The sequence below is a fragment of the Condylostylus longicornis genome, unplaced genomic scaffold (genome assembly GCF_029603195.1).
Source record: "Condylostylus longicornis isolate FDR11 unplaced genomic scaffold, ASM2960319v2 ptg000017l, whole genome shotgun sequence".
Lineage (NCBI taxonomy): Eukaryota > Metazoa > Arthropoda > Insecta > Diptera > Dolichopodidae > Condylostylus > Condylostylus longicornis.
Window position 1 is genome coordinate 9,123,536 of NW_026577986.1, and position 27,052 is coordinate 9,150,587.

Consider the following 27,052-nt stretch of genomic DNA (forward strand, 5'->3'; position numbering starts at 1 on the left):
TACTGAATTTCGAAATATTTCTTTACCCACATATTATGTATATACCTATAATTTATCAATAAATTAAGGTTAAAATTTACAAATTTTATTCAAAACAAATTTATTTGTTTTTATATTTTGTGAAATTTAATGTATGGATTCCTATACTTAAACATATGTAAAATATAACAAAATATTAGTAATAAACTATCTATATACTTGTTGATATAGATATTATAAAGCTATAAATTAAATTCAAACTACATACATATATTAAAAATTATTTATAATGATTTACAACCAATGAATGTCCAGCAATAAAATTAACATTCATATATTTTATACTCCAAAATATTTTATTCGAAATCATGCAAATGTTAGTACGTGCAAAATATGCATTAAATTTTATATACAATATTTTAAATTTAATTTTATTTTTTCTTTAATAATTTTATTAGTTTCTTTTTTTTTTTGTTAATTTATCATTTATTTTATTATTAATTTGAATATAAACATAATTATCTTAATAATTTTTAATTTATAATATCAATTTTAAAATTTCATATATATACAAAACAACAAAAAATAATGATTTACAAAACATTTTAATTATATAACAAAAAATCAAAAAAAAAATAAATGAAAACTAAAAACTAAAAAAAAAACAATATTCAAAAAAACAATTAAAAAATAAATTTAATTAACAATATAAATCAAAATTTTTATTAATTTAAAAATAATAAAAAATATGAATGAAAAATTAATATACATAATGTTGCTGTTATCTGTTATGTTATATGTTATAAATATGTACATTGTTGCAGATGGAAATTTCTCAGATTTTCCATATATACAATATTTAACACGTAAGTTTCAATTAATTGCTACGAAAATAAGCAAAATAAATGTGAAAATTTTAAAATTTTAAATTGTAAAAATAATTAAAATTTAAAAAATAATTTATAAAATGAATTAATAAAAAATTATTTGGGTTCTATACTAACAATTATTGGTTTCTAGAACAAAGTAATTTATTGAAAAATTCTAAGAATATGTAAAAAATTTATTAATAAAAATTTCGAATTATTGTAAACTAAGTAATTCGAAATTTTAAAATATTAAATGTTGTTTAAATGTAATAGTGTTATTAATAAAGCGATTTTATTTATTATATTACTTATGAAATCTTATTAAGAACATTATGTAATACTTGTGAGTTTGATTCGTACATGATCCTTAGAATTAAACAACGATTACCTTTTCATTAATAACTAATTCCAAAATATTTGATCATTCACTAATTATAGAAAATTGAATTCGTTAAATAATAATTTTTGCTATTTCATTCACCAATTTATATAATAAATAATTTAATAATCTCTTCAAAATTAGGAAAAATAAATATCCCCACTTCTTTATACCCGTACGAACGTATGTTCGAAGGGTATACTAAATTTGCCTTACCGTTTGTAACGCTAAGAAATAACGGTCTTAGATATAGACTCAAGTGTATGTTTTTGATCAGCGTCAAATTCTGAGTTGATTTAGCTTTGTCTGTCCGTCCGTCCGTCCGTCCGTCCGTCCCAACGATAACTCAAAAACTAATTGAGCTAAGTTCACCAAATTTTCACAAATGATTTATTGTAGTAAGTGCCAGAACCCTATTTAAATTGGACATGATCGGGGTACCGGTTCGAGTAGCTGCCATACAACTTCAAAATTTATTTGGCTATATCTCAGAAACTATAAAAGTTGTGGTATTGAAATTTCACACAAACGAATATATTAGTAGGGCCAATGTGTATGATAAAAGTCGTTGAAATTACTTGGCTCCTTCTGGTACCTGCCATACAACTTCAAAAGTTATTTGGCTATATCTCAAAAACTATATAAGCTATGGTATTGAAATTTCACACAAGCGAATATATTACTAGGGCCAATGTTTTTGATAAAATTTGTTAAAATTTCTTAGCTTTTTCTGGTAGCTGCCATACAACTTAAATAGTAGTTTGGCACACACAGTATTTTGAAAAACAGACAGTATTGAAATTTTGCATAAATTAATGTGTCCCTTAGTCAGTTATGGCATCTTTATTTGCACATAGGATAACAAATTCGTACGGGTATCACAGAGTTGACAGGGTCAACTCTATTTTTTTTCTCGTTTTCAATAAATTTCTTGTTTTGTATTATCAAATTTCTTTAAAATTTTGAAAATTTCTTCTATTTAATTTAAAACCAAACCTTAGTAGAATGTGTTCCTTACGATAACTTATACATTTTAACCTCATATTCTCTATACTCTCCACTACATTCAATAATTTCATCAAAAAAAGAAGTTAAAGTAAAATATCTTCTATCTATCTATTTCCTGCTATAAAATTTTACTTATAATTTGAACATAATATTTATACATAAAAATTTCAGAATTTATTTGAATATTTTTTTATTCTATAATATAAAAATCTGTTATACATTCAAATAATGTAATTCAATACGAGTACACAGTGTGCGTGTCATTTCCATATCTCTATTCCAAAAATTTTTTTTTCGCATTGGACTTTCAACATTTTATTGTATTTGTAACGATAACGACGAAATGCTACTATATACATACTATTACAATTATGTCCAGTATTATTTTAAAATTTCCATATATTTTTTTTTTATGTCAGAATTTATTTATTTATTCGTTTCAATTTTTTTTTCTGTATTATTGTTATTATACGATAAGAAATATGATCCTTATTATTTTACATGTTATACAACTACGAGGTTTTGCTATACATAGGTATAGTTAGTTATAAATTTAAATACATATACATAGAATTTTAAATTCAAAAGTTAAAATATAACATAACCAAAAGAAAAAAAAGAGAAAAAGAAAAATATTCAAAAAAATGTAAAAAAAGCAAAATTCATATTAGGTTTGATTGATTTGTGATCTGAATTTTAATTCATTGTTTTAAAATAACACGGATACTAAGAGAGAAATAACATAGACGAGAAGAATGTAAACGACGAATAAAAAAAAAAATTTAGAGCAACGAATTTTAAATGAGAGATGTCTGTAAATAATTTTACAGGAATTTACACCATTTAAATGCAAGAGGACAACAAGCAAGAATATAAATTCAAAATTTAAAAGAGAAAGAATTTAAAACTTTAGAATTTAATAGAGATTTGTCTACAGAAAGAAATTCGTATTTCTCTTTCTCATTTAAATTTTTTACTTTCTCTAATTGAATATAAAATTTAAATTGAATCTCTTATTCTTTTTCCATCTTTGATTTTCTCAATAAGAGACTGTTGAGTGTTGAATTTATTTTTGTTTTTTTTTTTGTAATTTTAAATGAGAATTATAGACAAGTTTTAAATCTATGGGTATTATTTTTCTACCTAAATGCTAAATTTAAATTAATTTAAAAGATAAAGTTTTTGATGATTAACTCTCCAGAAAAAGCTCATTGAAACGCACTACTAAAGAGAGAAAGGCAAATTTAACAAAACTCATACAGTTGATGTTTATTATTAAAGAAAAATTATTATTAAAAAAATTTATATTTTTATAATTCGATTTTGACCTAAAGTCAATAATTTAAGAAATTTTGACTTAATTTTCCTGTATAAATTTTGTCGACAATTTTATTCTTTCGTTTATTAATGCAGATATTATTGTTAAATTAAGAGTTCTGAAATTATTAAGAGTTTATTAAAAATCTGAAAAAAATTAAGAGTTTTTTAAAAAAGGTGAATAATTACAAGATGATTTTGGGCTTTAATAAAACCGAAAATAATATAAAACAGATAAAAATTTCAAAAATATCTAAATCTTAAATTTAATTGTTTTTATGGAAGAGTCAAAAATCCTTAATAAATTTTCGAATCTGTTTCGAGCAGTAGACCGCTTTTATTTTTGGATTTTATTTCCCTCCATCAATATTACATAAACATTGAATATAAGGGATGATATTATTTTGTGTATATGCAAAAAAAAAAAAAATGATACGAAAAAAAAAATTTGTGAGCCTCATAGAATTAATGGAAATTTAAATGAAAACAAAAGAAAAATTTAAAAAATATAAGAAAAAAATCAAAAACATTTTCTTATAGTTTTATTAGAAAAAAAAAGAATTATTTTATTGTTGTTGTGTTTTTTTAATATTTTCCTTATTCTTCTTCTTCTTCTTGTTTATTATTAATTCTTTTATATTGTACGTGATATTTTTTTATAAAGAAAAAAAAAAGTTTACGTTTTCTCTATAACAGAAAAAAAAAATTTTTTTCTACTATTTTGTTTTAATATTAAAAGTTTATGACATCTTTGAATTTTAATAGGAAATTTTAAATATTATAAAGAAAAACAAAAAAAAAAAAAATAATAATAATAAAATCTTTGGTTTTCTTTTATATTCACCGGTCCTGTAAAGAAAGGAAATGAATTAAATATAGGAATATTGTAAAAGAAAATTTGAATATTTTCGTGTTTAGAATCTCATATTTTGCAATATGGGAAATGATTTTTTGATTTAATAAAATATTTGAAAAAAAAAACTATTTTATTTTTTATTTTCTTTTTTTTTTTTATTAAAAATATCCAAATCATATTATTATTTATTAGTATAAAAAGAAAACTATTTGAATTCAAATTTAATTTAATTTTTGAATACCATTTCAAATGAAAAATATTAACTATTTTGTACAATTTTCCCGATTGCAGTGTCATTTAAAGTAATTATTCTGTTTAATAAATTAATTTTCAAAAACTATTTATTAAATTTCTTAAAAATTTAATTTTTGATATTTCTTAATTGAGTTAAAATTAAAATGAAATTAATTTGATATTTTGTTAAGTGAAAATCATTAAAGCCCATAATTTAAAGTAGTCCATTAGGGGTAAGATCGCGTATACTCGTAACTAAAATAAAAAAATAAAATAGAAAAGAAAATTTCGATATATTTTCTTTCATTTGTGCAATGTAAAAATTGTTTTGGTAATTAATTTTACTGAATTTGTAATACATTTGGTTTTTGGTAATTAAATAAAGATGTAGATACTTAAAAATATTGTGCTTAATATTAATATCATTAGAAAGTTATAGATATAACATTTAAGCCATGTTTCAAATTCTTTTAAGATTTTTGACTTATTTGTTCCAAAAAACAATTGTTAATACGTTCCCCCTGTCTCAATACAAAAATGCAAAATTTAAAAAATATTTTTTTTTGTATGTCCCGGCGTTTTTGTTTACTTTATTATCGTACCAGCAAGTCCAGTGCAGAAACTGTACAGTTCCGTTACGTCCAGTCGAATAATTTGCTTTAGAAGTTTTATATACCCCCTGACGCACATATGGTTCAGGAACGTATCAGTGCTCAGCGGACAGGGAACGTGTTAAATATAAATTTAAGTACCTTTGAATTACCTTTGACAGTGTGCGTTGATATTATTAATGGCTTTTACAAAAAACATATTTAACGGAAAATGAGCAAAATTTATAGGATTGTGTACCATATTCCAGGTATAATCAATTAAATCAAAATCATACTAGAAATTTAAGCACAAATTAAAATTTAAATAATAATATATTTGTTGCTCATATTATGTACAAAATCTTCATTAAATTAGAATAAATTTAAAACTTCTCTTGCAGTAAAACTTTGTGTATCAAATTTATATTTTAATTTAAATGAAATTTTAAATTTTATTTCATTCTTAAAGAATGAATTTTAACAACATATCCTTAAGAATATCTTAATAATATCCCGTAGTGACCCTCTTACTATGGTATTAGTTACGATTCTTGTTTGAAACTTTTGATTTCAAGTGTTTAAATTTTCACTATCCTGGTGTTTTTTTTTTTTTTAAATCTTACATTTTGATAACCTCATATATCCTACTTCAAATATAGCCAATTTATCTACTTCTAACAAATTTATTTCAACTCGTATTTCTAAATTTTTTCTTTTTTTTTCTTCATTTCCCATTATATTCTTGTTAACTATATATACATATTGTAGCTGACTGATATCCTTTCTATATCTAAATTTTGTTAAAAGAAATATAAGAAAAACAAAAATTATCTTTTTTCCTTATAAATTTTAGGTCTTTACACAATTTCCAAACTTGATCCTTTCTATATTTTTTCTATTGAAATTTGTTAGTTTTTTTTTTTATTTTGGTATTTTTCTGTGTTTATTTTTTTTCTGTTCTCATTTTTGTTATTTTGGTGTTTAGCAGAACAAATAAATTGTTTAATAAAAAGGATTTATTTTCTAAAGTCGAAATTAAATAAGGATTTTCCGATAGATTTTTATCATAACAAGCGAAACATAGTTAAGAAAATAAAAATAAGAAGTAAAACGGGAAAAAAAAATTAAGAAAAAAAAACGGAATAGCGGAATATCCTCTGTGATCCTGTGGCAAAATAAATGAAAACAAAAAATGAATGAAAACGGAAAAATTATTTCGGGTATTTTGTGTGTGTTTTTTTTTTCTCTCTGGTTTGTTTTTCTTAAATTTTTTTTGGTAGTATCAAAATTTCAAGGATAAAAATTATATAAGAAAAAACAACACAAAAGAAATATTCAACTTTTACTTTAAAAAAACTAAAGATAGAGTAGCAAAAATGAAAAATAAGAAAATTTATTTTGATTCAGAAACCAACTAAGATAAAAATAAAGGAAAAACCTTTAAAGAAAAATCTAGAATATAAGTGTGAAGAATAAAAAAAAACCAAAAATTTTTGGTTATTTTTTTTTTTTTAAAAACTTAAGAGCATTGTTCTCTCCCACATTATTTTCATCCTTTTTCGCTTATTTATCCAAATTGCAAAGAAAAAAAAATATTTTAAGGAAATAAAAATGAAAACTTCGAATTCAAATTTTATTCAATATGAAGTGATTTTGTTATTCCTGTTGATCTCATCGTTGAAATTTTTCGTTATTTGATCGATTACTGTGCAAATTTATTTAAATAAGAGAGAACTGAAAGAAGATTATTGAAATTCTTTGATAATTTTCTTCCAGTTTTGAAATGAAAATTTAAAATTAAAGCTATTTGCGCTAAAAATTTTAAATTCATCTTTCTATTAGTTTTTTCTTCTTTTGTATTTTACCGACTTATTAAAAATTATAAGAGAGTTGAAGAAAAAAAAAATACTAATTTATATTTTTCTTTATCTCTTTTATTTATAGATCCACCGGAAATTATTAAAAAACCACAAAATCAAGGAGTTAAAGTTGGTGGTGTTGCTAGTTTCTTTTGTGCAGCTAGAGGTGATCCACCACCATCAATAGTTTGGCGTAAAAATGGAAAGAAAGTTTCAGGTAAAATTTTAATTTAAATTAAAAAAAAATTTAAAGTATAATCTGAGAGAAATATTTATTATGAGAGAAAATTTTATATTATAAAAAAATATTGTTAAATTTTATTTGGTTTATTTTAAAATGAGACACTAAAGTTACATGTGCTTGTAATTTTTAATATTACAGTTGTTATAATAGACCTGTTAAATTTAAATCATGTAAAATATTGCTCTTATTAATATTTTCCCAGAGAGTTTAAACAAATTTGAGCAGATCTGTAATGCAAACAAGAGAAAATGAAATGGACTGTTTTTTTTTTATTTAATTCTTAAATTATAAAAATAATTTGTTTGATCGAGAGAATTTGTTGTTAAATTTTTGAGCGCAAGAAAATTAAGTAATATTGATCGTCACAGCAATTACTATCTACATATATTTTATTGTCTATTTAAGATTGTTGTTCGATCATAAAATAATTGAATTTTTTAATTTAATATTATTTTTGAATTTTTCTGTTTTTGCTATTAATTTTTATTGTAATAATATTTTGAAATCTTAAAAGACTTAGATATACAACGAAAACTTCAAATGTGACGCTGATTTTTTTCACAGTAATTTTTCCTAAATTTCAATTTAACTATGTTGTAATATTCAACATTCAGCAAACTATATAACAATATTTTTTTATTAGTAGCTACATTATTAAACTCAACATTGAATATCTCATAATTTTAAATAATAGACTTATACTTAATTTGTATATATATATGTAATATATATTTAATATACTTGAATTACAGTTTCCCAAAGTCGATATACTGTGATTGAATCAGGTGGTATATCAATATTAAGAATTGAACCAGTTAGAGCTGGACGTGATGATGCACCATATGAATGTGTTGCTGAAAATGGTGTTGGTGATGCTGTATCATCAGAGGCGACTTTAACAATATATGAAAGTAAGTAATTTTTTATTATATTCTAAATTGTAAAATTTTATAAAAATAAAAAAATTCAAATAAAATCATTTAAAAATTACAAATATTCCCAAGTTGATATAGTATTTTGAAGTTATACGCTATTCTTGTATAACATAATAGTTATTATTTTGAATTATTCAAGTAATATAAAAATATTTACATAATTTGATTTTCAATTGCATGACAATCTTATTATAATGAAAACAATATTTTTTTTTAAACAAAAATCTTTAAGTAGTATATTAAGTATTTTAAGTGATTTTGTAATCAATTTTAATATTCTTTATCGGAAAAAAACGAAATTTTCCTCTAATACATTGGAAAAAGGGAAATTTTTCAAGATATGTCCTTGATTTATGTAAATTCAAGTTGTTTTCGTATAATATTGAAAATATTAAAGACTTTTAAAGTCCCCTAAAAGTATAAATATACAAAGACCCTTAAAAATAATTTACACAACTTTTTTTTTAAAAAAATCTTTAAAAAAGAGAAATTTTGAACATCTTTTGATGTATTTTCTACATCGTATGTTCATTATATGATATAGAAGATATAGAAGATATAGAAACACTCATCGAGACAATGTAACATAACAAAAAAAAAAACGAAAAAAACAAAAATCACTTAGATAGTAACAAGTTCTATTGAAAAGAAGTAAAATTGCATTTTAAAAGCAACAAAAGAGTAAACAAAGTATCAAATTTTACTTACATAACAATAATTTACATATTATTTTTTGTTTTGCTTTTATTTTATATAAATCTTTAGTTTATATATTTTATGATGATCTGAATGATATATAAAAAAAAGAAAGCATATAAAATTTCAATATAAAAGTGTTGCCATAGAAGATAAATGAACGTTTTCAAATTTTTCTAATAATAATTTTTATGCTTTTTCAATTCATTCGGAAATTAAAACTAGAACTATTGCATAACATTCGTTGACAAATTTTAATTAATGTCACCTAAAATGTAAGAATCTATTAGATTTCAGTCCTTAATGCGAAGAAGGGAATAAAAGTAAATCATTGTAAATTACTGTAACCCATAATTATTTTCGCCTTTTATCAATATGGTTTAATAATTATTTGAGCAACAGTGTTGTTCGGAAATTATGATTATTTTTTGAAAATCATCTTCTTATGAGGGTGAATTATGTAACTAGAACATTGTGTTGCTCAATAAAATTAATCTTACTCAACCTTACGTTATGTTATTGTACAGTGTTTAAGAGCTAATAGAATTTTATTGTTGTAAATATTTTTAACACAATATCCCTTCCTCAATCTAATCGAATATCAGGAACCCGAAAAAATAAAACTATTATGGCAACTATTTTACACTTATTCTTTTGTCTTAATATTTAACATTATAAGGCAACATATTCTTTTTATATAACAAAAGTTCAAGTAAGTGAAATGAATAAAAAAAAACTTTATCTTTTATATCTAATATTATATGAGTAACTTATACCTACGTACAAATATTATAAAATTTTCAAAAAATCGAAAAAAAATAAAAAAAAAAGTAAAAGTAAAATGAAGATGAGACATGATGAAGTAATCAGATTTGAAGTATATATGAGATTCTCAGGTGTATAAATTTTAAAGAAAAATGAAAGCAACGTTTGCACAAACAAAAAAAATTACATAACAACAAAGCAATATTCATATAAAATAATTTCTCATATTTTTTTTTTTGTTCATAAATGTATTTTACTATGTAAAAAGCAACAGCAACAAAAATACGAGAAAAAAATAGAGTTGACCTTGTCAACTCTGTGATACCCGTACGAATTTGTTATCCTATGTGCGAATAAAGATGCCATAACTGACTATGGAGTTGCCGTATATTAATTTATGCAAAATTTCAGTACAATGTGTTTTTCAAAATACTGTCTGTGCCAAAATACTGTTGAAGTTGTATGGCAGCTACCAGAAAGAGCCAAGAAATTTCAACGACTTTTATCAGACATATTGGCCCTACTAATATATTCGCTTGTGTGAAATTTCAATACCGTAGCTTTTATAGTTTCTGAGATATAGCCAAATAACTTTTGCAGTTGTATGGCAGGTACCAGAAGGAGCCACGTAATTTCAACGACTTTTATCAGACACATTGGCCCTACTAATATATTTGTTTGTGTGAAAGTTCAATACCATAACTTTTATAGTTCCTGAGATATAGACAAATAACTTTTGAAGTTGTATGGCAGGTACCAGAAGGAGCCAAGTAATTTCAACGACTTTTATCAGACACATTGGCCCTATTAATATATTCATTTGTGTGAAATTTCAATACCATAGCTTTTATAGTTTCTGAGATATATCCAAATAAATTTTGAAGTTGTATGGCAGCTACCCGAACCGATACCCCGATCTTGTCCAATTTAAATAGGGTTCTGGCACTTAGTACAATAAATCATTTGTGAAAATTTGGTGAACTTAGCTCAATTAGTTTTTGAATTATCGTTCGGACGGACGGACGGACGGACGGACGGACGGACGGACAGACAAAGCTAAATCAACTCAGAATTTGACGCTGATCAAAAACATACACTTGAGTCTATATCTAAGACCGTTATTTCTTAGCGTTACAAACGGTAAGGCAAATTTAGTATACCCTTCGAACATACGTTCGTAGGGGTATAAAAATATAAAGAGAGGATCAAAAACATGGCAATGCATGCTTTTCTTTCCATACTAAATGATTTTTTAAGAGCCCATCTCTTTTATTATGAATATTTTTTGTTTTCTCTCTTTATGCTGTTGTAATGTAGTGTTACTGTTATTCTGTAATATTGCTGAGCTCTTATTTTCTTTTTTCAATTCAGATAATAATAGTTTTTTTTTTTTTCAACAATGTTCATTTCTTATAATATTTTTTATATGTACATAATTTAAATATACAAGACACTCACACCATATTGTATATATAAAGAAAATTGTGTGAAAATTCGTTACTTTGTTATATAACTCAAAAGGAACATAAAAAAACATACCGAAATAAATTTATTATGTTTAAACAATAATAATTTGAAAATCTTGTAAAAAATTTTTATATTTCTCTAATATTATTACTGAATACATGTACATACTATAGATTAAGTGTTTATTATATAAGAGAAAAGAGACATTATTAAAAATTAATATTGTAGAGAATTTTTCATTTTTAACACAAACCACACAAAATGTCCTTTATATAAAATATGAAGTTGTTATTAGAGAAAATTAAAGTTGTATATGTATAAAAAGTTGTTATAAAAAATGTTAAACAGAATGAAATAGTTAATAAAAACAATATTATAAGAAAATTAAAATGTCTTTAAAATATGAAAAATTTAAAGACAACAATAATATTTTTTTTTTGCTGAAAATGAAATTAAATTGTAATTACTTAAAAAATTTATATTTTATTGTTTATTCAAAAAAACTACATTAGTAAATTTGTATTATAAATGAAAATTTTGTATTTGAAAATAGATAAAATACTGGTTGGGCAGGGAAGTAGTTCGAATTATTAAAAATTTTCTTAGTCAAACATAAGCATTGTAAATGGTAAGACAAGTTACAGTTGTCCAAAATTAGGGATTTCTGTGAATTTTGAAATTTAAGGCATTGCCTATAAAATTAATGAATTATTGCAGTAAAATTTAGATTTAATGTTAATATTAGATGTTATAGTAGGCTATATGAACATTATGATATGAACTTTTCTGAGACAACACTGAATTTATTATGTATAAGATTTTTGTTTCAATAAAATTATGGCCGGATACTTAAATTTTTTTCAATGAAACTGTAATAAAATTTGCACTTAAAAACTTTTAATTTTTCAAATATTTTATTCTGAATATTCACTTAAATTTTGTTCACTCCAATTTTGTTCAATTAAGAAAGGATATTTTACTTATTTTAAATAGAACTTTTTTAATTATATACTGCTATTTCCTCAAATTACTCTGGTATGATAAATTTTTTCTGCTATCCTTTTATTCAAATCAAAAATTTGTTTATTCAAATATTTCAATGTCGAAATTGTAAAATTGTAAATTAAATTACTTTAATCTTCATCAACTTTTTTATTTCTAAAAATAAGGTCTTGTATATCCTTTTTTTAAATTCATTAAAATATTTTAAAATCAATTGTCTTTTGGTTTTTATTTGAAGTATATACTTTAGTCTCACCTCAATCCTATTAAAATCAAAATTATTTCAATTTGCGTAAATTGCAGTATTTTCAATTTTTATTAATTAATCGTGCATTGATTTATTAAAAAAACAATAAGAATGCAATAATAATGTTGAATAATTTTTGTCAAAATAATTTTACCACTGTAAATAATCATTAATTTCAACTTCTCTTATACAAGTATAAGAGAACTTTGTACAGGCTTTTATGTTGAATAAAAATAAAAGGACGCTATTATCCGGATAAATGTCATTTAATATCATTTATATTGAATTTATTTTTTTTTTTTTATTATTAATTCAATTTAAATAATAATTGCATATGTATAACAATAATTCCCCAAAATTACTTATAATTAATATAAAATTTAATAATAATAAAAACGAAAACAAAAACAAGAAAAATTTAAAATCCCTCAATAATAGCTTTACCGCATTTTTAGTTTATTGAATTAATTTTAATGGATTTAATATTAACTCTTTTATATACCTATACATATGTATATATGCAAATATAAATGTTGTATTATGTAATATAAATTGATTTTATTTTTAAAATCCGAATAAAAGAACAAAAAAATCGATAAAAATTGCGGTTTTTCATCCTTATTTTTTTTCTGTTTTTTTTTCTCATTTTTATTTAACCATGAATTAATCAGGATTAGTAAATTTTGCAGATTTTTTTTTATATATATTAATTGTTGTATAAAACAATTTAAATTCGTACTCAAAAGAATATATTATCGAGTATTTAAGAACAGTAAGTGCCCCATGAAAATTATAAAATTGTAAAATTGACTGATATGATCACTTTAAAATAGGTAATTAAGAGCGAGGAAATGGTTCTATTTTTCTTAGTGGCTTTTTAAAGCTGTCTTACGTATATATATTCCTTACAAAAAGCCTGTTCTTAGCAAGAATTTAAAGACAACCTTTAAGTAAATAGATAATGGTTCCTCAAAGCTGAAAAAAAAAAATTCAAATAAATTGGACCGGTGCAAATCTGTAGAATCTGCACGGATCTCTGAATGTAATTTACTAATCTAAATGCTAATGATGCGTTACGAAACAGGAGCGTTCTATTAAGAAATTCATAATATTGCAATTTGCAAACAAGATTTTTATGAACTGTCTGACAAACCATCTGATGGAAACTTACGGGAATATTATGAAAACAACGTATGACGATACCCTTTATAAGGTTATTATTAAGATTAAGAGACGATAATATTATTGAAATAATCTACTGGTTAAAGCCGGGAATAACCTTAACGCCAATAATGTGCAATTTTCACTTTTATTTCAATGTTAATTTGGGAATTTAATTCGAATACAGATAGTACTAAATTTTTTTTATACGTATTCGAAAACGATCATGCAAATTTTTTTTTTGTAATTTTAAATAATCATAGTGTGTTATTTAAAAAAAAAAAAAAAAACAAAAAACCGCATATAATTTTTCGGTCGTTAATTTTTTTTTGTGTCTGTTTGAGAGATTTTAGTCGTTTATTTTTCAATTTTATTTTTAATTTTCTTTGTTCACAGCTATCAATATTTTTTTTTTCTAGTATTATCCTTATAAATTTTTTTTTTTTAAATACATGTGATTAACATTTTTTTCCAATTTTTTAATTCTTCCTTGTTTTCATTGAAAAAAATTTTTTTTTTCCTTTATTCAGAATAATTAATTACCTATTTTGGGAATAAAAAGAAAAAAGGAGAATTTTCATTGCAAGTCAATTTCTCTTAAAAATTTTTTCTCTTCTAAAAATTACACTTTTATTTAATTTTTTTTGCCCCTACTACAAAAATAAAAAAAAAAGCTGTAGAAAACTTAAAATCGTATTTGTGTTTAATTATTTAAATTTTTGTTTTTTTGAAATTTTTCTTTATGCGGATTTCTGAAATCCTGAAAGAAAATATATAGCAGCTTCTATTAATGGTAATAAAAGCCAAAAAGAGAAAAAAGAGATAAAGAAAGATAAATAATATGTAAAAATAAATTATTAAGTGAATGTGAAATGAGAAAACGTTAAATTGAGCAAAAGAGATAACCATGTATGTAAATTTAATTAAAATGTGGTTCTCTTCTGCATACACCATGATAAATTTGTTCTCATTCATTTCCTTTTTTACTTTTGTTTTTTTAATTATTGAAATTTAATTAAAAAGGATGTGACGAAATTGAGTAACTTTCTCGATTTTTTATATAAAAGTCATAGCAATGTTGTAGGTACAGTACAATTGATCACAGTTCTTTCAAGCGAAGCTGTAACTATAGATTTATAACAGAAATATACTAAAACTGCAAACTCATAACAGAAAAATAAAAAAAACTATTTCACCTTTCAACAGCTTGTCATGTTTGCTCATCTAACTCTCTAATTTGCTCATCTAACTCTCTTTCAAATTAATCTAATGAGAGGATCAAGTATAGCTTGTAAATTTTAACAGAATACTTGATATTTTTATAATAAAGAAAGGCATTTTATAAGGCGGAATCGTGAAAGAAAGAGTCAACGAATTTCATTCGATGCGTTTCTTAGACTAATTTTATATTCAGCATTTAGTCAACTTAATGAGCTCAGTGTAATAATATGCTATTTAAAATTGATTTCTAATAAGTTAATGAAGCAGTCGTAATATTTCCATTCAAAAACACAACACTGACAGGAAAAATTTATATGTATAATATATGAATCCACCATAATTCTTTCTATTCTCTTCGCTTCTATATTTATATATACCAGAATACTATATAAAAACAAAAAAAAAAATTTTTTATTGAATATTTTTCAATTTATCATTTCAAAATTTCAATTTATTTTCATTAATTTGGATTTGAAAAATTTGTAACTACAATACCATATATAACTTATGCGGCGGATATTGTAAGATATATGTTTTAAGAATGTTATAAATTAAAATTTTCGCTTAATATTAGACCGAAACAGGAATATTACGTATGTACAAATATAGGAAGAATAGAATATAGAAATAAGTATGTATAATATTGGCATGTATAGAATAAAATTAGTGGATTATTGGGTCATATAAAGAATAGATAATTGTAATACATTGATATTTAAAAATTTGAAACTTAATGAAAATGAAAATATTCTGCCATATTTATCATTGATAAGTTGCCTTTCTATAAAATTTATAAGGTAAATATTGTGCTTAAACGAAATTTAGCTTGTTTCTGTCGAGGCGGTTTTAAATATCTTAAATGTAAGTGGGATTCTGATTTGGTCACATTACAATATGTTTGTGTATACCAAATATAATATATCTCCTGGTTTAGATTATTTCTAGAGTTAACAGTCCTGCTATAAAATATTATACCAAGCTATTAACATTTTTATTGTCATTCTGGGATAACTACATATAAGCTAAAAATTTATCTCTAAATTATTATTGTTTTCAATTGAATACCAAGTAAATTATTTAAAAAAGCAATGTTATTCTAATTAAAAATTAAATACTTCATAACTAAAAACAAAAAAATTGCTATCAAACATTCATAAAATCTAAACTGTATAAAAAATGGCAATTTGAATTACAAAAATTTTAAAGAAAAAAATTTTTAGTTTTTATTATTCTGTCACAATAAATTATTGTCCTTTTTAAATGCATTTTAATTTTCCATAATGAATAAACATTTTTGAAATGAAAATATAGAAATTATAAAAATTTTTTTTTAATTATGAAAAATAAATATTAATTAAATATGACTCAAGTGGAAGAGATTTAAAAAATAAACTGTAGCTATGCTTTTATGGCAATTATTTTATGACAATTTATTTTAAAATAGTTTTAAATTTTCTTTCAAAATAATTTTAACAAAATATTAAATATTTTTACTTTGTTAATACAAGAGAAATTCTATAATATTAAAATTAGCACCGTTTTCGAACAGCGAACAGCAATTCCTGAGCAGTGCCATTAAAATTGAGAAAGAAAATCAAAAGGTTTTATCACATTAATGAAACCATTAAATTTCTTATTAAAAAATATTAAACTTTTTACTAAACTATTTAAGATTATCTAAGAAAAATTTACTGTACTGTATATAAATAAATAAATAATTTTGTTTTGTAAAACTATTAAAAAATTTTAAGATTATCACAAAAACTAAATTGAATTTAAGTAATTTTAAACTTGTGAATATCTTTGTAATAAATCGAAAATAATATTTAATACTTTTGACTCAACATTAATATTATATTGTAAAAAGATGAAAATATAAAATATGTTACAAAGTAAGAGTAAAAGGAAAATTTTTTAAGAGAAAAAATTCTTAAAAAATAAAGGAAATCATACTTTCCAAAATCCGCTATTAAAGAAAATTACCAATAATAAAATTTGAGTAAAAAACTTTCTTAAAAAACTTTTTAATATCTAAAAGTTTGTGTACTTTCCAAAAAAATTCTTCATTTTGATTAAATAATAATCTTTTTATTACACGAAAGAGAAAGAGATATTTTTTTTTTTATTTATAATTAAAAGTAGTATAGTAATTAAATTGGTTTTCCACTTTTAATATACGTTTTGTAAAATTTTTAATAAAAATTTCATAAAACGTAGTCAATTTTCTAGTAATGTAGTCAATTCAAATAATGAAGTATGATCAGATATGCTATAATAAGCGCGCCTAAGCTCATAATTTGATCTCATTAAATAACGTATATTGTGCTTCTCTAGCATGAATTAAAACTTTTAATTACTACTTTAAAAGTTAAGACTAAATTTTGGGCATTAAAAAATAATTGCTCTTAAATTTCTTATTTGTTTTTTGTTCACAATTAATTTAACATAAAAATGCTATAAAAAAATGAGCCCATGGCAACAATATTAATTGTTTATTCACAGAATTTTGTTTACTGTCATAATATTATGTCACATAGTACACTATATTCGGTAAATGCTAGTGCAATTACTAAAAACATATCACAAATTATTATTATTAAAAAAAAATCCCCGATAAAATTAATCAAGTCGAATATTAAAGTGACTGAAATTTATATTCAAAATTTATTATCTCAATATTGCTTGGACCAACTCTTAATATACCTCCTCTTTACATTATTAATTTTATTTTTTTGAAGAAATTTTCAACTTTACTTTATAACACATTTTATATTAATAATTTTTCGAAAAAAAAAAAACAAAAAAAAAATAAAATAATAAAAGTTTTCCTTAAGTTTAACTGTACTCAACTCAGAACTTCACAATATTATTTTAAACGATTATAATCTTAACATTATAATGATCGATATTTTAATGAAACACTTAATTGTAGAGTAAATTTAATTGAAATATAAATGGAAGAGAGAGAGAATTTTTTGGGGAAAATAAAATGTTTTAAAAACTAGAATTATTATAAAAAAGTTTTCTTCTCTTATAAGAGAAAATTCAATTAATATAATTATAATGCATATACTCTTGCTTACACAATAATAATACAATGATGTACTAAAAATACACCACACTCTCTTGTATACATAAAGCATGTCTTCTATACGTTAAAGTTTACAGAACTCATGTAATTATTCTTTATTCCATTCAGTAGTTATATATCGTACGTTTTATTTCTCTCAGAAAACCAAATAATATTTTATAGGAGGGAAGGAATTGTATTCGAGTAAATGAAATTAAGATATAATATAAAAATAATTGAGTATAAAAAATAGTGTTGCTGTTATACATACTCTTTTTTAAATCATGAATGTGCATTTTATTTCTACCATAATTAATTTACTAAGAAATATATTTACTACTTTTATGGTGGCATTTATTTCCCTGTTCTGTTATAAGAACCGAAGCAATGTTGTATAATATTGTATGGCAAAAATTTTTAAACAACGATTAAATCTACCATAACTTTATAATTTCTTATGAATATATGTATATGAAATTAAGAAAGTTTTCTTACTGCTTCTGATAATAATTATGATATTATTGGATTTTCATGCAATCTATCTCTCTTTTCTTTAATAAACTTTGTTGCTCCCACACAAATATGAATATTATAAACTATTTTAAAAGTTCTTTCTATATCGATTTAAATTATTCTAGAGATGAAGTAAAATAAAAATTTATTATGAGATTTTGTTGTTGTTCTCATTAATCTTTTAAATAATTATTCAACAAAAAAAAAAAAAAATACTTTTGTAAATTTTAAAATAATTTGCACTGAAAATATTTTATAAGAAAAAAAACAAGACTATATGAGTCATTAACCTGCTAATGGGATTTATGCGATTTAATATTTATATTGCAATTTATGTAAAATGTCTAGTTATAGATTTGAGACACGTTTAATACTTCACCATAGCTGTACTCGATTTGAGTTTACATTGTCATTGAATAAAATAAAAATTTTAGAATAAATATTTGAAATATGAAAAAGATGAGAATATTTTTGGTGAAAATTGTATCTTCTAAGAAAAGGCAGTTTGAGCATATCGCAATAATAAAAAATCGTACAGAACTTAAATTCGCCTTTGTTTTAATTTACAGATAGGAAAAATTACAGGAAAATACAACCCTCGGTTTTCGACCGAAAACACATGGATTTCATTATGTATTCAAAAAAACTGAAAATGTTTTAATGAAATATTTGCAATTCATTTTGATACCATGTGCATTTTTCCTTGCACGCTTTTCTAATTTAATATGATTAACATAAAATTTATAAAACTTATAATATATTTCTTAGAATTCATTTTTCATTAATATTTTGTAATTCCTTCAAGAAAGTTGGATATTACTTACCTATGTATACGTACATAAAAATATTAACAGAAAGGTATAACAGAAAGGTAAAAGAAAAACAAATGAAAAGCAAAAGTTTTATTTCATTACTATGCCCCTGTACTATCTCTCATATTTGATTAGACACCCGGGTCCATATTTTGCTTTTTAAATACGAATTGTACGTATAATACCTTTACTATTTTGGTATTTAAGTATTTGTTGTACACGTGTTTCTGATGATAATAAACTTTACTTAAATTTTAATGTGAAATCATAATTTAATGTCTACAAATTAAATTATGACACTACGGGCAAGAATTATATATTCTATAACCTTATTTAGAGAAGTGAGCAGTGGAAAAGTTTAAGAAAAATTTGGCTATATGCTATCACTTGGATTTTACAATGGAATCGCTCACAACGAAATTCATAAAACTTCTAAGCCAAAAAAGTTTTTTGTTTATAAAAAAAAATATTGGTTATAATTAATATTCGTTTATGGGATTTGTAAATCAATTAATTATTCCCAAAAGTTTTTTGAAATGGATTTTTTTTGGTTTAATTTTCCAATAACTTTTACGACATGTCTCGTGCTTAATACTTCATATAATTTTTTCTTTCATTTTTCTTCTGATTCAGTGAATTTAATTGAACATTATTTTATTGATTTGCATCTTGATTTTGCACGAGCATCGAAGAAAATATCCTATATGTATTATGTTATATGCTCTAAGAATTAGGTGTTGATTAATTGAACGCTGTCTCCGCTCTACAATATTTTTAATTCTATTTTCGTGTCACTCATTACGAAAAATATTTGTTGTAATTTTGTAATTTATTGTAATATTGCAAGTAAGTGAATAATGTTATAAGAGAACTTTAAATGAGAGAATTATTATGAGAGATTTAGAGAGATTTAGGAATATTTCAGTGCAAACGTGTTTTATAAATCGTAATTAAAGAATTCTGTTATAATAAAATAAAATTTTAAAATATTTATTTTAAACTATTGATGTTATAAAAGTTTTTTTTTCATTTCTGTATATTAATGCAATTGATAATTGTTCTACTTAAATATATAAATGATCGTTGTTAACAAATTTATTATATTTTATTATTACTGTTATACAATTTAGATATTCCAATAAAATTAACATTAAAATGTAAATTTTTTTTAATATTGTCAATCATGTTATAATAGCTAACATACAAGATATAACATATTACACCACATTACTATCGTCGTACATTAAATAAATCCATGTTATACTTCATATTATGCTAGCAACACTGATCACAATAGCGCAATATATTCCATAAAAAATTCACTTTCAATTTAAAATTAAAAAAATTCCTAGAAATTTTTAATAAATTTTTAATAAGTACCTACAACATTTTATAGGTAATTTTACATTTCACATATTTTAATAGGAAAAATACTGATTCATAGATATTCTTCTATTTGAAAGATAATTACTATTAAGAATCAAGTTTACATAATATTTATAACTTAAACTGAATTAAAGAAAACACCACAATACTATTATACATATAGTCTCATTCTAATATATTCAAAATTTTCGAAAATTTATTCATGTATAACACATAATTCGCTGACTATAATATATACGTATATATAATATAATTTTATTTTTTACACTTGCAATAAACTGAGCTCTGATATCAAAAGATCATTGTATAAATGTGCATATATATATTTAAAAATACACAATAGAATAAGAGAAAAACCAAGCATATGTCTTTAATTACTATCGTTTCGTTGGTTTAAAAATTAAAGAACATTATAAAAACAAAAGGAAACAAACTAAAAATTCTCTACTCTTATTACTTTTTTTTTATTGTACCAAAAAAAAAAAGAAAACTCATTTACCAGATTTGTTCTTGTATAAAATTTTAATTAACACATGTACAAAACAAAAGTGTGCAATTTTAATATATAAAAAAAAATTCTTTAACTGCTGCACTTATACGTACAATAAACTGATAAAGCGAAGCTCTCCCTAGTTTTTTTTCACTCATTTTTTCTTGTTTTATTTTAATTTTGTTATGTTTTTCTTTTTTATAATAATTTCCACCAAAACAAAAAAAAAATTTTTGTAACATTTTCTTTTCTATCTTTTTTGGCGATTTTTTTTTTTTTTTGTGCTTTCTCTTCCCCATATTTTTCTCTGAGGTTTTAAAAACAATTTTTAAGTTTCTCCATTTGTTTTTTATTTTCCAAAAAAATTTTTTTTTTTTTGGTTAAATTTACAGATATGTGAACATAACCAAGAAATACTACATACATATATACTTACAATATAATAATTGTATATAATATTTGTTCATATATTAAGTAAAATTGTTGCATTTATCCTTGTGTATCCTTGAACTCATATTTTGCACTATATTTATTTAACAAAATTAAAAACAAGAAGAAGAAATTTCGTTGTAAATTTTAAATCAAAATATTACCATCTTGGATTTTTAAAATGGAAACGCGATTTTTATGTGGCTTTTACAGTATTCATATTTTAAGGATGCGTTATAAAAACTTAACTGTATAAACTTGAAATATACAATATTAAAGGCACCTGTACAATTAAGTATATTGCTTATACAATCTCGAGAAATCTCTTATACTAATATAAAATTTTTTTTGCTGGTGAAAATTATTTAAATTTATCATTAGATGTTTTTAAATGTGCTATAAAATATTGCCAATAAACCTTGATAATAATAATGAAAAATATTAATAATTTCTTTCAATATTAAACTAAGACAAAAATTATGATGTTTTCAACAATGAGTATAAAAATTTTATGAAATTCAACATTTTATCATTTTGAACTTCAAAACTTTGTGTCCATTCTTTTATATATATATTTAATGCATTGGTCACTGCTTTGGTTATATTAGTATATTGTAGATTATTGAAGACCCAACCACTGCAGCCAGCCGTGACTTATTATAGCCTTTCCACTATTTCACACTACCTCCATCCCAAGTAAATACTCGGATATATACTTGAGGTAATTGGACCCGAGCAACACTGCAACACTGAGACCCTGGTTATACTAAAAATACATTAATTGAACTCTCTCTATTTGAAATTGTGTTATTAAGAATAAGTTATTAGTAGAATAAGTTAATATATAAATACGAGTATGTTATCAGAAATCATAATAATAGGTTATAAACAATTATAAAGTCAGAATTATGTGACTAACATCTTCGTCTTGGTCAAATTCTATTGTCTGTATTTGATTTTAAAATTACCAATTCATTTAATATTTACCTCTTTGTATATAGCAAGCTTCATGTCTCGAAAACGAAAGACCTTGTATATTTACAAAACCCAATGTAATTCAAGGATATTATATTTCTTATATATTATGCGAAATGTATGTGGTTGTAATAATAAATTACCACGTTCTTTTTACGGTGCTATATAAAAAAAAAGAAGAAGCGCAAGATTACAAGATAAAACTTATATTAGCTAAAAGTTGAAAAACTTTTAATTTCTACTTTTTTTTCCATAAATGCATAAGAGAAAGTTATTTTAGAAAATTATGAGTTTTTTTTATATTTTTTTTTTTATAATTTATTAAAGGGAAAAACTAAAAAAAAAAATTAAAAGTGTATACCAGATTGTAAAACTGATGATCATTACGAATGACTTTTAACCTTTTGTAATTTTCACATGGTTTATTTTATATATATTTTTTTTTAATAAATAATATTTTAACATTTTAATGTTTCACAATTTTCCCTAGAAATAGTCTTGCATTTATTTAAAGAACAAAAAGTTACTGGAATTTAATATTTTATAAACGAGTCCTTTTTTCTTCTTAAATAACACCTTCAACTTTTAATAATTTAATGAGAAAAATTATGTTGAAATGAATTTTATTTAATATTTTACAATTTTCATGTTATTAAATAGTAATTTAATTTTCGGGAGAGAATATTGAAAATTATGTGATAAAATTTAAATGTTAATATTCAGTGTCATTAAATTAAGTAATTATTTCGTAATTCTGTAGAAAATTAATTAGATTTTTGATGAATTATCTTAAAATGTGGTAAAATTTAGTAATTGTATAGGCTTGATAACAGAAAAAAATACATTTAGTAAAGCTGCTTGAATATAATATCAATATATACAAAAATTCACTTTCAAATGAACACAGCAAACCCTCCCCACTTCGTCATAAATACCAGCTAAATATAAGATGTTGAACAAATTAATTAGTCTCGGCAGTATTATATCGACAAACAATGGAAGACATAGAAAATAGGTTATAGCTTGCCAAGGTGGTATTTGGCAGATTATAGGCAGATATTCAAGCATGGCTAGGAAAAAGTGAAAATAGCAATAAAATACTAGTATTCACTAATAGAAGAGTCATCTGCTGAATATTCTGGCTCAGACGAATAACTATAACACATACCAAGAAGGTACTGCAAAAATAATAAGAAAGAAAATGTAGGTAAGGATAGGCCACATATTGAAATGGTCACCTTAAAAAGTTGCAAGGCAAGTAATTGTTATGACAAAGAACAATAAGGAAACAAATAGCCACGGTCAACATGATAACGGCAGAAGTAAAATGAATGGTCCCTAAAACAGTTTCTTGGAGTCTTATGCTCCCAAAGGGAGTAGAGCAGGTACAAAAATAATAAAACAACTACCATCACGCTCATCTTTTAAAGCACATTTGACGAAACTTTAAGCGAATTTGAGGGAATTTATTTCCCTATAAAATATGTATATGGAAGAACGCTTAGTTTATAAAAGCTTATAATATTCAAATTGAAATTTTAATTCATTTAAACCAATAAATTTTGATTTCTTAAACTTAAATATCTATATATATACGTAACACATTATTGAAAAATTTAAATGATTTCTAAAATTTTAAGGAATCAATTACTTAACTAATTACTTATCGGTTCTATATTCATTCAATTTAATAAAAGAGAAATTTTTTTCCGTTTTTCTTTCACTATGTAATTACAACTACTTCATTGCTTTTATATTGGCTGTACTATTATTCTTATTCATCATTTTTTATTTTCATCAAACTTATTTGAGTATAGTTATTTTCAAAAGACTTTGGATAAATTTTTTAATAAAGGTATGAAATATGTTTATAGTTGCTGTACCAAAGAGATCATACCAAAAATAGAAAATTCTATTGATTACAAAATACCAATAATAATCAATTCAAATTCATTCTACTAAATAACTATTATTGAATGAAATGATTGTATATACTCGTATGTACGAGTATGTAAACTATATCATAAATAATAACTAACTATTTTTATAATTCAAAAGGAATAAGAATACAAAAAAAAAGAGGAAAAATGAATACTTTTCAATAAACGATTGAAAATAGATAAAATGTGCTATTGACTGTTATTGTCTTTTGATCAGCAGCATCATAACTTTTTACACAATTTTTCAACTTTAAATTGTAAGGATTTTATTTTATTTGTTGTCTTACTTTGTCTCCGTTTTCTATTTACAAAAATTTGTTTTTTTTTTTTTCAATTTTTTCTTTAAATTTTTCTAGTTTTTCTTCTTGTTTCATTTTCTATATGTAGTTTTGCCCTTTTTCGCACTATTTATTCCATTTATTCCTAAAAAAACAAAAAAAAAAAACAAAAAATTTTTTATGGAAAATATTTTTTAAGAAAAAGAAGAAAAAATGAGGAAAAATGTTTTCAACTATTTTTCATTTTACGGTGAATTGCATTATTCTGTATACAAACTTTATTTTACTAAAATTACGAAGAAAAAAGAAAAGGATATAAAGGATAACAGGTGAACAATGGTGTATAAAAATTTTGTATTCGAATTTCAACCTTTTTTTTTTTTCTCTTTTCAAATAATCAGAATTTTTTTTGTACCTTTTGTAAGATTTTTTTTTTTAAATTATAAAAGTGAATGAATTAAAATATTTTTTTAGATTAATCTTTTAGTATAAAAAAAATACCAATAGTTTTTCGGAATATTTTTGAATTTACCAACTAGGAACAACTTTATATTGTAGAAATTTTAATATTTACAAAATTATTAGAGGGAAATTTTTAGTTATACAATTTTTTCATTAATTTTTGAAATTATGATTGTAAATTGGACAAAGGTTTGGTTTTATTTTTATAATTTTTATGTAAACTTCAATATAATCTTATCTGACTATAATTACACTATAAATAATTTTGTTCAAATTTAAACAAAAACTCGTAATAAAGCAAACTGTTATACAAACTGTTATACAAACTGTTATACAAACTTAAAACTGTTATACAAGAAGCCTTACTATGTAATTCGAATTTCGTGAAACGATTTTCGAATTTGGAAAAATAGCAAGGTAGTACCAACCAATTTGCATGGTACTACTTTTCCATTTCTGCAAAAAATACCAAAATTAAATTACATAAGTCCCCAGGACTCCTTTCTAAAAAGTAAAATTCTTTTTAATCATAAAAATTAAATATGAAATTCTGTAGTTTATGATAAAATATACGTGAATTTTGGTTAAAATGTGTAGGTTACATTTAAAAATATAGTTAGATAACGTTTACCATTTCACTGTGCTTAAAATAATTATAATATATAGAGGCGATCTAAGACGTCTAGCATACTAATTACATAATTATAAAAAGTCATTGAATTGGGGGAAAAAAAATAAATCAAATTATTTCAAAACTAATTTGAATACCTTTAGATCTTTCTGATTTTTCAAAATTTCAAGTTCAGCCACATAAAAAGATAAATAATCTTCTTCAATAAAACAAAACAATTTTTTGCAAAAATAAATAATTTTTATATTGGATACAATTTATGGCTTAGTTTAGTAGCACATAAAATAAAAATCATCTTTATTCTTTGAAAATATCTTTTATAATTTAAGTCGTTTCAGCTCCTTCAGAAATTGAAATATCAAATACACAAAAAAAAAAGATACCCCCAAAATCCTTACTAAACCAAACAAAACTATACAATATAATTTTTATAATAACACTACTATTGTATAACAAAAGACGAACTAAAGTCCTTTATAAAATATACAAAATAAAAATAAAAAAAAAATTTGAAAAAATTCTTTTGGGTATTATGAAAATCCTTTCGACTCCCGGTTTATTTTCTATTATCCTCGTTATTTATTTTAATACGAAAATTTTCTCCATATTTTGAAAAAAAAATCTCTTCTAAATTATTTAAGAATTTGAGATTAGTAACAGTGGAAAGAGAGATGAAAAATAATTTAAAATTGAGACAAACTTTAAAGTACGATAACAACAACAAAAAACATAATTTAATAATAAAGAGAATAATGTTGAGTTGAGAAAAAAATATAACGGAAAACGTTATGATGAGTAGTATTTTATGACTTGCGAAATAATAGCATACAGCATTGCTTTAACATGCACGTACACATAAAATGTATACTTTCAATTGAAACATACATATGTACGTTTTTGTTAAAACTTTCATGTATAGACAACAGATGTTTTCTCTTGTATTTTTTTAGTTTTTGAAAACTATAAAACACGTTTAGCCTACATATTTGTGTTTTCTGATTTTTAGCCAATTGAATTTGGATACATTCAATTTGTTTGAGTTTTGTACTTTTCAGAAACGGCTGTCGAACACAAAAATAAATTAAAGCATGTTATTTTTTTTTAACTTTAACAAAAACTTTTCACACCATTTAAAATTGCAACTATACAATACAAAACGAGTACAAAAATATAAAAATTTTAGGTTTTTCTTTTATTTTTTTTTTAACAAAAAAAAAATCAGGAAAATAATAACAAA

General features: G+C 22.8%; 1 long non-coding RNA gene across 1 annotated transcript in view; it reads left to right on the forward strand.

Annotated features, from left to right (window-relative positions):
- Nucleotides 1–798: 798 nt before the first annotated feature.
- The window catches only part of LOC129606126 (uncharacterized), a 91,956-nt gene continuing 65,702 nt past the window's right edge, over nucleotides 799–27,052 (forward strand). Inside the window, exons 1-3 of the long non-coding RNA XR_008696749.1 lie at nucleotides 799–845; nucleotides 7,177–7,308; nucleotides 8,088–8,246. This is a non-coding gene — a long non-coding RNA (uncharacterized LOC129606126). The remainder of the gene's footprint in view (nucleotides 846–7,176; nucleotides 7,309–8,087; nucleotides 8,247–27,052) is intronic.